A 13,267-nucleotide genomic window follows, 5' to 3' on the forward strand; every position below is an offset into this window, starting at 1 on the left:
TTTTATTTAAAATGCAGTGTACACATACTTACACTTACCTTAAAAATATGAATATTAATAGTCATTTGATTTTATTGCTTATTATTATAAAAATCTGACAGATATCAAGATTTGTCTTTTGCCCTATGAACACCCATTTTTGAAACTTTCAATTGTCCTGTAAATCCAGGATTCTAAGAACTCTTCACTTTAGATTTCATTAATTTCAGGGGATGCTTGCTAATCATGCTTCAAAAAAAAAACTTCCAGTAACTTTTAATCCAAAATTATTACAAAATTTACAAAGATTTAATTAGCTTATGTTTCTATGTTGCTTGGAGCAAAGTTTGGGTAGGTAACAGTGAGTTAAACAAAATCACCTGGGAACATATTAAGGACCACGAGGCAGGACTGAAATTATTTATCCAATATGGAAATATGTCTTTTTTCAAAAATGCTCATATATAAATGTATACTCAGATACAGATAAACACACATTAATCAACCATTAAAAATAGAAAAAGCTCTTCGTTTTTTAACATTCTAGCAACCATTCTTCCACTTTGCTGTTTAAAAAAAGTTTTCATCTAAGACAATATATTCCATTAGTATAGCCTCTGCTTTTCTTCCTAAATCTTCCTATTTATACCTTTCATATGCTGGCAGGTCTGTATACAAATAGCCCGAAGCAACCTCGACTGTTCTCTAAAGTGCATTAATATGTAGCCTTTCTGGAGGAGGTGATTATGCTACAAATTAGCATAAATAGAGATCTAATGTAGGTATAGAAATTCAAGCCCTTCACAGCAGGGGATGGGAGGACTGGCAGTGGGAGAATTGTGTTTAAAAAAAAAAAAAAAAAAAAGAAGTTATCCTACCTAAGAATGAACACTGATTTGGCTAACAAAGTAAGACTCACTGGGACAAAGAAAAATAACGAAAAATCAGAACTTGTTATTTTAGAACTATGAACTAGGTTTTGGAAAGGTGAGACACCCACTATTTAAAGCAACAAACTTAGTGTTAAATCATACACTCCGTTAACCAAGCACCAAGTTTCCTTCTGTTAGAAACCTAGGATTTTTACACCTACAGACTAAATGATTAAAGTAATGCTAAAATCTTCTGTAATGTTCCTCTTGCATTACAAATGGTCTATTAAATCAGAGAAGTGCCAATCAAATGCTTTTGTAGTTTGAAAGAAAGGTTTAAATAACAAAGCATTTTTTGCAGGCCTCTCTCTTTCTCTCTCTTTAATGTCACCTATAAATTAATTACAACAAATTTCCATCTTCTCTGGATAAAACCACAACTGAAAAAGATTTAGGCAGTTCATTTTTCAGATATACTCCTAAAACAAATTCTTACTGAAAAATTAAGATATTCTAGCTTATATTTCACCACAATTTGCTAACAAGATAAAAAGCTCCATCGGAATTTTACAGTAAATTCCAAGACACAGATTTTTTTTAACATAAAGTAACATTTTATTTATTTCATAGGTATGCTTAAAATTATGAAAAAAATAAAACCTTTATCAGTTAAAAAGATCTACTGAAATGTATGGAGAACGTTTCACAACAAAAACTAAGGTTACAAGTAAAGTTAGCTCTTCCTTTCTTACCACTGGCAATTAGTAAACAACTCCCTGCTCCTCAAACGTCTGTAAATTCTCTCATACTCTCTAAAATGAAAAAACTGGTAGGTTTTAAAATTGCATACAAAAATCTCTTCTCCTAGCAATCTGAAGTATGCAAACTATATGTGACATTAGAACATAAACTCCACAAAGGCAGGTTATTTTATATCTTGTTCACTGTTACATCCAAAGTGTCTAGAATAATTTCATAAATTTAAACATCCATTTCAGAAAAGCATGATTATTTCAGAGAATAAAGCAGAGCCCATCAAGCTCCACTTCTGTATTCCAAATGTTTTAAATAAGTCTCTGTCACTCATTCTAAAATATTTGAGATAATTTGTAATTCACTTATAAATTTTAGATCCTTTACAGTAAGCAAGTTGTATCTTTTAATGCTCTTCTAAATTGACCTAATTATTCAGTCAAGCCTTTTTTTCTGCGAAGTCCAATTGGTTAGAAAGCCCTCTTCAGATTTTCACTACTGAGATAAAAATAATTCATTTAAAATGGATTTTTCCTTAGATTTTTATTCCAATACCAAGTAGTCAAACTCATATTAATTTGATGGTAAGATTAGTTGGATACCTGTGGGTCACAAAAACTTTCTGAATTAACTCTATAGTAAACCGGCACCACATCTAGTAGTTCTAAACATACCCCCAAAATTATAACTTTTACACATAAGTTTTTCTTTTCTCTAAACTCATACTGTCTTTCAGTAGCTAGTGAGTATACATACACATGAACTCTCTTTTGCTGTAGTCGTACTCTTAAAATACTGGCATCTTAACTGAACTAGACAGATAAGCATAAGGACTTCTTCCCAAAGATGGATAAAATTTGACAACTTTTTAATCTTAAACTTTTTTCTTTAGTCTGTTAAAATCGGGACCTCACCATGAAAGGGCGTATTGCTTTGGAGGCTGGTGCACAGTAAACTTGTTCACCTGATCTTCATATGCAAAAGGCCTGTATTCCACTGGTCTGTGAGATCTGAAATCACAAAACCAAAAACACCCAACTGCTGGACTCACTGAGCAGCTAATATATTTCTAGAAAATTCACTTTTCTTCTTCTCACCTGTTTACTTGAGCACCATATATTCTTAAAACTAAAGCCCTCCAAAATTGAGCTCAATGGATATCACAACCACAATTTTAGGAATTAAACCTTGAGGTCTGAACAATGAATAACATCAGTAATTCTTCAAGGGCAATTTCAAAAACTTTTCTGAGGGAAGACCATTCCCAAGAGGGCACAGTGCTATCACCATGCACTATTTGTGCATCAACTTTGATACATTCTGATTGAGAACAAAAGAGCAAACAAAGACTTGAAAAATCAGTGTAAACTGCTTTTTTTTTCCTTCTTTTCCTAGAAATACAGAAATACCTACATGTAAAGCTGAAATGCAGAAAGTAGCCAAATCTGGACTGGTCAGACTTCTATGAGGGGCAGTGGGGCATATATTTTACCTATTCCCATGTGACAGCAAATGGTATCTGGGATTAGGAGCAAGAGGTAAGAAAGTAAACCATTTATTAACTGAATTTGCTAACGTTACTGCTTATTTAACTGTAGTGTTCACAGCAATGGAATTTTTTTTACAAAATGTTAGTTCGTCGCAATTTGTTTTAAAACTTTAGATGGCAACAAGTTACGACAGTAACTTTAGGACAGAACTAGCTTGAAAACATGGGGTAACGAGTAGTCCTGATAATTTTATTAGCTGAAACTTACACACGATCACACAGAGAGAAAATCTCTCGCCTTTAGCTTCATCTTGGTATTTTCAATGGCTAGAGTAGTGAAGACAGTTTTCACACGTCTAGAAAGTTGACGTATTCAATTTAGCTGAGGCCAAATGCTGATTCTGAGGATATTATTTAACCCACAGACTTCCAAATCACTTCCTGTTTCAATTAGATTTTTATTAGAGAACTGTCATCTTGCTACTGACCCCATTCAGCAGGGTTCAGTGTTAAGAGACCAGCAGATTACCGCGGTAGGTAGTGTAGCTGTACGCCATATTGTGTTTTTCGCTAATGTTTATAGTTTATGTGTGTGCCTAGCATATGTTTGTGCAAGTGTGTTTATCAATAGAACTTTTAGAAAATCCCTGCCTCCTGCCTCTTCAGCATCCTTAACAAGGATAACAGCTGCGGGGGGAGTGGTGCGGGGGTGGGGGGGTGGAGGGAGCGTGGGAGGAGGCGTGGGGTGGGTGGTGGAGAGGATCAGAAAGCCACACAGACAGTAATGCATTAAACAATGTGGGAGAGTGCGTTTCTTTTAAACTTTCAAAAAGCTTCCAACCGTTCTATCTCAGCTATCGAAAAGCGTAAACATTTTTTTCAATGTTTCCAAAAGGGCCCAAAGGAGGAGAGAAAGGAGAGGCGTGTCTTCCCTTCCCAAGCCCCCTCCTCTAGAGTCGTAGCAGCGAAGCAGGCGGGGGCCGGTAGCTTCGGTGTCTGGAGGGGCGTCCAGCGGCTCTGGGGCCAGGACACCTCCCGCCCCCCCCAGTTCTCTGAAGACGCTCCAGAGACCGCGAGAGCCACGGCAAGCGGGGGAGGGCGAGGAGGGAGGGGGCGGAAGACAAGCCGGCGCCTCTAGCAGCTCCTGAGCCCCGGCTAGTCCCCCTCAGCTCCTCTTCTTGGAAGCGGCAACTCCAGGCGCAGGGAGTAGAGAAAAGAAGGCAGAAGACACGTTTCCAGCTGCGGGACAGCCCGCCCGCTCCAAGGACCCGGGACCCTCCCGCACTCCCTCCCTCCCCGCCGGGTCGCGCGAGGCCGTAGCCGCCGCCCGGCGGGAGGAGGGGTGCCCAGGGGGAGGGGGCGCGAGCGGGGCGGGGCGCGGGGGCGCGCGCGCTCGGCCAGTCGGCAGCCCGCGGGCTCGCCACTCTAACTCGTTCCCTCAACCCCACCCCAGTCCCCTCCTTTCCCGTCCCGTCGCCCCCTACTCCAGTGCCTCGCAGACGCCTCATCCCTCTCGCACGCACACACCCCTCCCTCCCGCCCGCCCCACAACAAATTAGAGTTTTGGGGGTTACCTCCTCGCGCTCTTTAATCTTCTTTCCTCAACTCCTAAACTTCCCCCCGCCCCTACTTCTTCGGCAGAAGGCCCACATTGGGTGCCTCACGCCGCGAACCCTCTATCTTTTTCCGCTATTGGGTTGTTCTTATGCCACTCTTGACTTCAGTGAGCCAATAAGAGTGGGACGCCCCTCGTGAGGTTGCCGCCCATAAACAAAATGCACTCTTCCTCCTCCTCTCCCCGTCCCCGCCCCCATCTGCTGCTTTCCTCATCTCTACCACCTTCGATTGGGCTAGAAGAGGCCCAATCCGCTATCTCAAACATTCATTGGGGCACGGAAACTTCGCTCAGAGAATTGTTAACAGGCGATTGGTCGGCAGACTTCCCACTCCCCCCCACCTCTGCCGCACCTTCGCCCACTCTGGAGAGGTCAATCGTAACTCGTCGTTCAGTGATCCGAGAGGTGGAGGGCTATTGGTTGAGAGCTCCCGTCAGACCGGATTGGAGTGAACCATGATTGGTCAGCACCGACACGAGCAGGTTTGGTTGTCTACTCCTCCGCTCCTCCTCCCCTTTTCCTCCACACCCCGCCCCCTCCCGACTGCTTTTACTTTCTACGCATTTCTATTTCCTCCTTTATTTATTTATTTGCGATAAACTTAAATGACCCGGCGACGGAGGCGGGACTCGCGGCGAGGCCGAGGATGACGAGGGACGGCCTGGGGCCAATTGCCGAGGGGGCTGCGGGCTGAGGGGCAGCTTCGGTGGCCAGTGAGAGGCAGGTGTCTGGAGCGCGCTAGGCCGGTGGAGCCGGGATGCCCCAGCGGAGGCGGCGGTTACCCGCTGTCTGGCGCGGCGAGCTGGCGGGGGGAGCCGCGGAGGGGAGGAGGGGGTGTCGCTGTCGCAGACAGCTGAGGCAGCAGGATGGAATCTGGATCTAGGGAGGTGGAAGGAAAGCGGGAGCGAGGGTCTGGCGAGGCGGTGGCGCGCAAGGCCACGCTAGGTCAGGCTTGATTCCTGCGGGGTAGGCTGCAGGTTGCCAAGCTAGGAGGTCAGCAGAGGCCGCCGAAGCAATGCCAGGGCTCACAGGGAAAATTGGTCCGTTCAGGAGGTTTAGAAAAACACTGTGTGAAACAGTTCGTAGTAAGCCGCCCTTAATAAAAATGGGGATATTATCCTGACGGGAAAAAACAGATTATGTTTCTTATTACTAAACGCCTCAAGTACCGACGACACAACCGGAGCCCACAAAATTCAATATCCTGAGGGCTAGGAGGAACAAATAAAGCAACACGGAAAATTAAATGCGGTTCAGATGCTTCAATAAAACCTTCATCCTCGTCCATTTGTCACTCAACATAGCACTCCCCAGAGCCAAATTCTTACCAAGTGTTAGTACAATGCTTAGACATTGGGGGAAAAAAAATGAGGCTCAAGGCCAGCAAGATGCTCAGGAAGGATTCCTAAAAAGGGGTAACATGGGGGGGGGGGGGTTCCTTTCGCTATACAAAGGAAAAAAATTTTTTCTCTGAAAGAAAGTTGCATTTTTTTAGGGAACTCCGAAGAATTTTTCACAATGAAAGGACTTTATGAAAAATACCATGCATACAAAGAATTTACTATATTTTCAATTTGAAAACAATATTTTTTATGGAACAGGCATTTGGTGTTAAGATCTGAGGTTTATCTAAGACTTTGTTGGCACATAGAGCATGCATTAAAGAAAAAGCTATTCATGACACTAGTTAGAGATGGTGACTTTATTCAGGACCATTGAGATAGGTTTAGATAGATAGGACCACGATGATAGAATTTTGCGGTGGGTCAGGAGATTGGCCTGAACTCCAGCTGCATCATGGGCAAGTGAGAATTTCAGCCAAGGAGTAAGGTGAGGGCCACTGTATGGAAAATTACTACAAGGCAACATTAGAGGTGAGTGGGAATTTTGGCTAACCAACCTAAAATGGTTTTCTTGCTGAAGACAGGCTAGAGTGATCACACATCACCTGGAGAATGGTGAAGGATGTGGAACCTGTTAAAATAGGAAGAGTTATCAGATTGGGATATCTGGGATAGGTCCTTGCTAAACTGACCTAGCAGGGTTCTTGCTAAAACAGGATTTTACAAGGAAGCACACAGATGCCTGCCTTTGATTAGACATCTTTGGCAGGACCTAAACAAAATAAATTGGCCTTGGTGAAAAAAAATGTACAAAGCCTCGACCTTTTAAGTACAATTATATCTATCTTTTGAGGAAAATATGAGTGTCTCAGAATCTATCAAATTACTGAACCAGGTGTGAAGTCTGAAGTCCACTAAAGTGTACAAGTTGCTATTAAATCTGGAAGCTAAAATATTTTAGAATTTGTGTATAAATCTTGGCAGAAAAGTGATGAAGTAACTAACAAATATCCCCTATAGAATAATGAACTTTACATGAGAAAATAGAGTAAAATGTAAGAAAGGTTTTTAAATAGTTAATTCCTTTAACTTTTCCAAGGGACAATGGCCACTCCCTCTATATTACTTAAAACTCCTCCTTTTCAGCAAGTTTTTAATGGCATTATTCGATGTACTAGCATGAGACTTGTTAGGATTGTAATGATAAATCATTAGGAAAGCAGTGTAAAATATTCTAATTTATAAATATTTGTGAAGTATTTTAATTTATATCCAGTTTTCCTGATGTGAGAATCTGGAGTTAAAATGCTCTGTCTATAAGGAATACCTCAGGTTTATATTTTATTACAGAGACACAGACCTCAACCACCAAGCCACTCCCCCATCCATTCATAGATATACAAACATCCTAAAAGATGTAGCGAGAATTCCATAATTGTATCAAAGGGCAACAAAGATGTTTTCCTCGTTTAGCAATTAGCATATCTGAGCAAAGGGATACAGTAAAAATTATGTGGTAACAAAGAATGCAAGGGTGATGAAGGCATGAGTGATAGAAAATGAAAATAAAAGTGATGATTTCTTAGGGAAGAATTTATAAGAAATGTCTTCAGGTTCCTAACCTGTTGCCTTCACAGATCTTAAATAGTATATATTCCCTGAAGTTTCAAAGTGCATTAAAAGAAGCCAAACTCTAGCAGTAGGTTACCAATGGTAACCCTAGGTTACCAACGAGGGCACTTAGACTTTGAATGCTTTATCCATGCCACCAAGGGGCAGAACTTGTTTTCAAACTCAAGTCTCTTTTCCTTATTTCACTATGCCATTTACTCATCCATTCGTTCAAGAAATATTAACGGTATTTCCTCATCAGGTATATTTATGAGGATTTAAAGTCTCCATGAACTTAGAACTAAAGTTACACAAGATTTGACATTTTTTTTTTAAAGATTTTATTTATTTATTTGACAGAGAGAAATCACAAGTAGATGGAGAGGCAGGCAGAGAGAGAGAGGGAAGCAGGCTCCCTGCTGAGCAGAGAGCCCGATGCGGGACTCGATCCCAGGACCCTGAGATCATGACCTGAGCCGAAGGCAGCGGCTTAACCCACTGAGCCACCCAGGCGCCCCTTGACATTTTTTTCCAAAGAGTTTACTGTGTATTAGGATAGATGTAAAGGAATAAATTACTATCCTGTGTACATATGTGATATATGCATGATAATACAGAAGAAAGAATGCCTAACCCTTAAGAATTTGGAAATATTTGCAGTACACTGAATTTATCACTATACTGAATACAAAAGTTAATCAAATTAGATCATGCTTTCAAGAGACTTAGAGTCTAATAAAAGCACTAATTAGACATAAACAGTAAAAAACTATATTACTAACAGAAACAAGAAGAGTCTTAATGATGGAATAAATAAAGTGTTATGGGAAGTCAGAAAAGAAAATGCTGTTACCTCTTGAGGAATGGGGTTAAGAAATCAGGAAAATCTTAATGGAAGAAGTGAATTTTGAAATGGTCTTTGAAGAATGTCTTAAAGAACTTAGCACCTTTCCTCACATAAAACCATATATGAAATACACTTGATTTTTTTTTTTTGCCATCTACTCAAAGACAAGTACTACTTTTCTATATTTGTGTTCACTATTAACCTGAGTAGATAATAGCCAATAAAAATATTAAAAGAAAAATGAGTCTTTCGTAGTGAAATAAAGTTTAGTTAAACATCAAAATGTGTTAGTATAATGTGCCAGTTATTAATGTTAGACAGTTCCATCCAAAGCAGCTAAAGGGAGATTTCTGTAAGGCCAGTTAACCCAAGTGTGATAGAAGTTATTCAGGCCCTGGATGCTTATTTAAAATTTGCCTTGACACCCTCCACCTTCATGGTAGAAACATGAAGCCCTTTATAATTATTTCACTGGATTTGTAGGGGCTTGTGTTTTCCTAACTTTCTGTACCCAGTCATTCATTTCCTTGCATGTTTTCTTTTTTGCCCCAAGCCATTGATTTAAATGGGAAATTCACAGCAGACCTGTAAGTTTCCACCAAAACTTCATTTACATAATGAAAATATAATGGACTTGGTCAAAGATTGTGATATTAGGGAAAGTAGAGGGAGTGGAAAAGAAGAAATCGACTAACTAGTGTGGGGTTGGCCCAGGTTGTGCAAATGAAAACAGAAGAGAACCCAGAAACAGAATCATACTTAGGCATAAATAGCCTTTTGATAATGTTACACATCATCAACACGGATTATTGGGAGAAAAAGAGACATTCGGTAAATGGTATTAGGAAAATAGGGGATAAAGGAAACTGAATCTCAAATTTACAAAAGATTTAAAAATCAGGGGCTCCTGGGTGGTTCAGTCAGTTAAGCCTCTGCCCTCAGCCCAGGTCATGATCTCGGGGTCCTGGGAATGAGCTCCATGTCAGTCAGCCTCCTTGCTCAGTGAGGACTCTGCTTCTTCCTTTCCCTCTGCCCCTCCCCCTCATTCATGCACACTTGTTCTCTCCCTCTCTCAAATAAATAAAATCTTTCAAAAATAAAAAGATATAAAAATCAATTTCAGGTCCTAATAGGGGCTAGATTATGTATTAACCTGCAAATGGGAGATGAACACTATAATTGATGGTTCTGTCTGAATCTCATGACTGGATTCTGGGACGAACACTCTTGGCAAATGAGCACAGGATAAACAAAAACAAATGTATCGCATAGCTAAAAGCCAGGGATCTTCTTAAGTCCTTAGACCCAGTTATGCCTAGGACCAACTATATCCTTATCATTCTTAATTATAACAAGTCAATGATTTTCTTTTAACTGGTTAAGGTGGTTTGAATTGGGTTTGTGTCACTTGCAATGAAACATTTGTAAGTCTTAGTTGATATCCATTGGTAATTTTACAGTTTTATTTACATGGATCACACAAAATTTCATCATTACCACTGAAAACAGTTTATAGTTGTTTTCCACAATTGTAAACAAGGATATTTTTTCCATTACTATTTTTTATTACTTACGTGTAGAAAAATTACTTGTGTTTACATACTGAGTTTATATGAAGCAGCTTAGTAAACACTTTACAGTTATCAGTTACTTCTCTTGATTTTATGTCAAAATTCATATCATCTTATAATAGTGTTAATTTTTCTGTCTTTTTAGTGTTTGTTATCTATCATTTCTTTTTCTTAACTTGTTGACCAGACTGAGAGCAAAATGTTGAATAGTAATTATGTTATGGTACATCTTTGACTTATTTCTGAATTTTTGATGTGGTGCCTTTCTGTTTCTTGCTTAAAGTTCTGTTAAAGCAGTTTCTGTATATTCATAGTTTCCAAAGTATTATAGCTTAAAAATCATGAATGAGTATTGAAATTTATCAAATATCTTTTCTAAATGTATAAAATAATCATATTTATTTTCCCTTTCTTCTACTAATATATTGAATTACAATGATAGATTGACTCATGCTAAACCATTCTTCCATTTCCAAATAAATTTTTTAATTTTATTACTGTTTTTAAAAGAATGTATTTAATTTACTAGTATTTTTATTTTGGAATTTGCAAACTTCAGAGATTGATGTTCATAGGTAAGATGAACCTTGTTCAGCTTTTATCTAATTTTGAGATTTTTTTAATTGGGCTCGCCTTGTAGATTTAATTTAAAAAATTATGTCTTTTACCATATTTATGGTTTTTATTCTTTTTTTTTTTAAAGGATAGATCTTAATCTATTTTCTCAATTCCGTAGTCTTTGGTCACTATGCCTATCTACCTCCTCCTGAGTTATTTCAATAGTTTAAATTTTCTTAGAAAAGCATTCCTTTCCCAAATTCAATTTTTTTCTAATTTTCAAATTTACTTTTTAATTTACATAGTGTTATTTTATTTTTTAATCACTCATCTTTTTTTAAGTGGCCAGAACCAGTGTCTTTGATAGCATCACATTTATTTCTTTGTGAGAGAGATGATTTGATTTATGTATTTGTTTATATACTTGTATTTGCAATTTAATTTCTTTAGCTACAGACATCTAAATCATCTTCCTACACTGGGGCATTTTAGAATTTTGTACCATATCTATTACTATGTCACAAACTATTCTAAAATTTAGTGGCTTAAAACAAACACCGTTTTATTTGTTCCTGATTATATGAGTTAGTAATTTGGGCTGGGTTCAGCTGAGTGGCCTTCTACTGGACTTCCCAGCTATTGAAGCTATCCAGGCTTCACTCCGGATCACGCAAATGTCAAAAGCTCCACGTGTTTCCCTTTTACATTATTAGAGTCACGTTGTCTGTGGTAGGCCTTATTCTCAGTATAAGCACAGATGTAACAGATACTTCCCAGGAAAAAGTAGTTGGCAAATTCAGCTTACCGAAGAGAAGCTCTTTTCTCTCTGGTATTTTAGTTCCTCAATTCTTTTTTGTATCCACAAGTCTCTGGTGTTTTTAAAAAATACAGTTCTGTAATTTATGTAATTTTTTTTTTCTAGTTCAAGTGGGAGTTACGACTTGTTACTATCTCTACATCCTGCCTGGAGGCAGAAATTTAACATTTTAGTTTTGATTTCAGATCTTTTTCAGTTGTAGAATTTCCATTTGATTCCTATTGATGGAGTCACATCTATGCCGAAATTCTCCATCTTTTCCTCTTACTCTAAACATATTAAACTTATTTAGTAAAACATACTTGTTTAAGTAAAACTCCCACATCTCTTGGTTTGAGTCATTCATTCCTGTTTTTTTTAATATGTCATATAATTTTTTACTGAATGCTGGTATGGTGATGAACAATTATGGAGGCTAAGTGTACACAAGTTGGCAGGCAGATCACTTTGATACTGATGCAGGTGGGTGTTAGTGTTTATTCAAGAACATCTCTTTGAGGAAGATTGATTTCCATAGGCAGAGCCTTTCTGGGGGCATAAATGAAAGACTGGGTGTTTAGAGGTTCCCCATTTTAGCAATCTTTGAACTCCATCCTTTGTCTCTCAAGCAAGAAATTTCTGCTCAGGTGTAGCCTCATAGCTGCCGTTAAAGAATGTCCATAGATATGGTATACATTGGGAAGATACTATTACTTTTGTAACAAATTATCACTAACTTAGTGGCTTCAAAACATAAAATTATTATCTTACAGTTCTGGATATCAAAAGTCCAGAATCAGTCTTAAAATCAAGGTTGTCACAGGCCTTGTTCCTTCTGGAGGTTCTAGGGGAAAACCTATTTCCTTGTCTTTTCTGATTTCTGGAGGCCACCTGCATTTCTTGGCTCATGGCTCCATCTTCCATCTTCAAAGCCAGCAGCATAGCATTTTCCAATCTCTCTCTACTTCTATTATCTTCTTGTTTTTACTTTGACCTTCTTGTCTTCCTCCTAGGAAGATCCTTGTGACTATATTGAGCTTTCTGGATAATCTGGGGCATTATTCCCATCTCAAGATTCTTACTCACATCTACAAACTCTCCTTTGTTATGTCACACATTCAGAGGTTCTAAGGATTAGATTATGGAACTCTCTGGTAGAGGGCTAAATATTCATCCTATCACAGAAGGCCTCTTACCATCCTCATCCTCTCAAAAAATCCCAAGGAATATATGGTTCTCATTTTAAGAATCCAATTTAATAGTCTAAACATAACTTCCTAAATCTTAACAAGAGTCCTAGAATAAATCTTTTTTTAAATAAGATTTATTTATTTATTTATTTGACAGACAGAGATCACAAGTAGGCAGAGAGGCAGGTGAGGGCGGGGGAGAGCAGGCTCCCGGCTGAGCAGAGAACCTAATGTGGGGCTCCATCCCAGGACCCTGAGATCATGACCTGAGCTGAGGGCAGAGACTTTAACCCGCTAAGCCACCCAGGTACCCCTGGAATAAATCTTTTTTAATATAGAAATTCCAAAACCCCAAAACTGAGCCACTCAATTTCTGAGCTCAAAGAGTTCTGCACTAGTTCCTAAACTATAGACATTAGGGTAGATGAGGTAGAGAAAGCAAGTAGGATTTCTTCATTGCTACATGTTTTGTAGAGAACAGTCCTAAATCCATTCTTCTAAGATCTTTCAAACCCCTACAACAGTCTGGAAATAGCTCAGTTTGTCAAAGATTAATTACATCCCTCTCACAGGCCACTAGAAAATGCATTGGTGTCTAATCCAGAATCACAGCCAGGAAGCTAGAGTCAGAAGAAAGTCCAT

General features: G+C 38.9%; 2 long non-coding RNA genes across 11 annotated transcripts in view; one reads left to right on the plus strand and one right to left on the minus strand.

Annotated features, from left to right (window-relative positions):
- LOC309870423 overlaps nucleotides 1-4,771 on the minus strand; it is a 497,103-nt gene extending 492,332 nt beyond the window's left edge. For all 10 annotated transcript variants that reach the window (XR_014314572.1, XR_014314573.1, XR_014314574.1 and 7 more), the window contains exons 1-2: nucleotides 4,668-4,771; nucleotides 2,519-2,614 (exon numbers count right to left, since the gene is read on the minus strand). This is a non-coding gene — a long non-coding RNA (uncharacterized lncRNA). The remainder of the gene's footprint in view (nucleotides 1-2,518; nucleotides 2,615-4,667) is intronic.
- A 344-nt stretch (nucleotides 4,772-5,115) lies between these two features.
- LOC309870858 overlaps nucleotides 5,116-13,267 on the plus strand; it is a 390,860-nt gene continuing 382,708 nt past the window's right edge. The window contains exon 1 of the long non-coding RNA XR_014314858.1: nucleotides 5,116-5,191. This is a non-coding gene — a long non-coding RNA (uncharacterized lncRNA). The remainder of the gene's footprint in view (nucleotides 5,192-13,267) is intronic.

The sequence above is a fragment of the Mustela nivalis genome (genome assembly GCF_964662115.1).
Source record: "Mustela nivalis genome assembly, chromosome: 1".
NCBI classification, from domain to species: Eukaryota; Metazoa; Chordata; class Mammalia; order Carnivora; family Mustelidae; genus Mustela; species Mustela nivalis.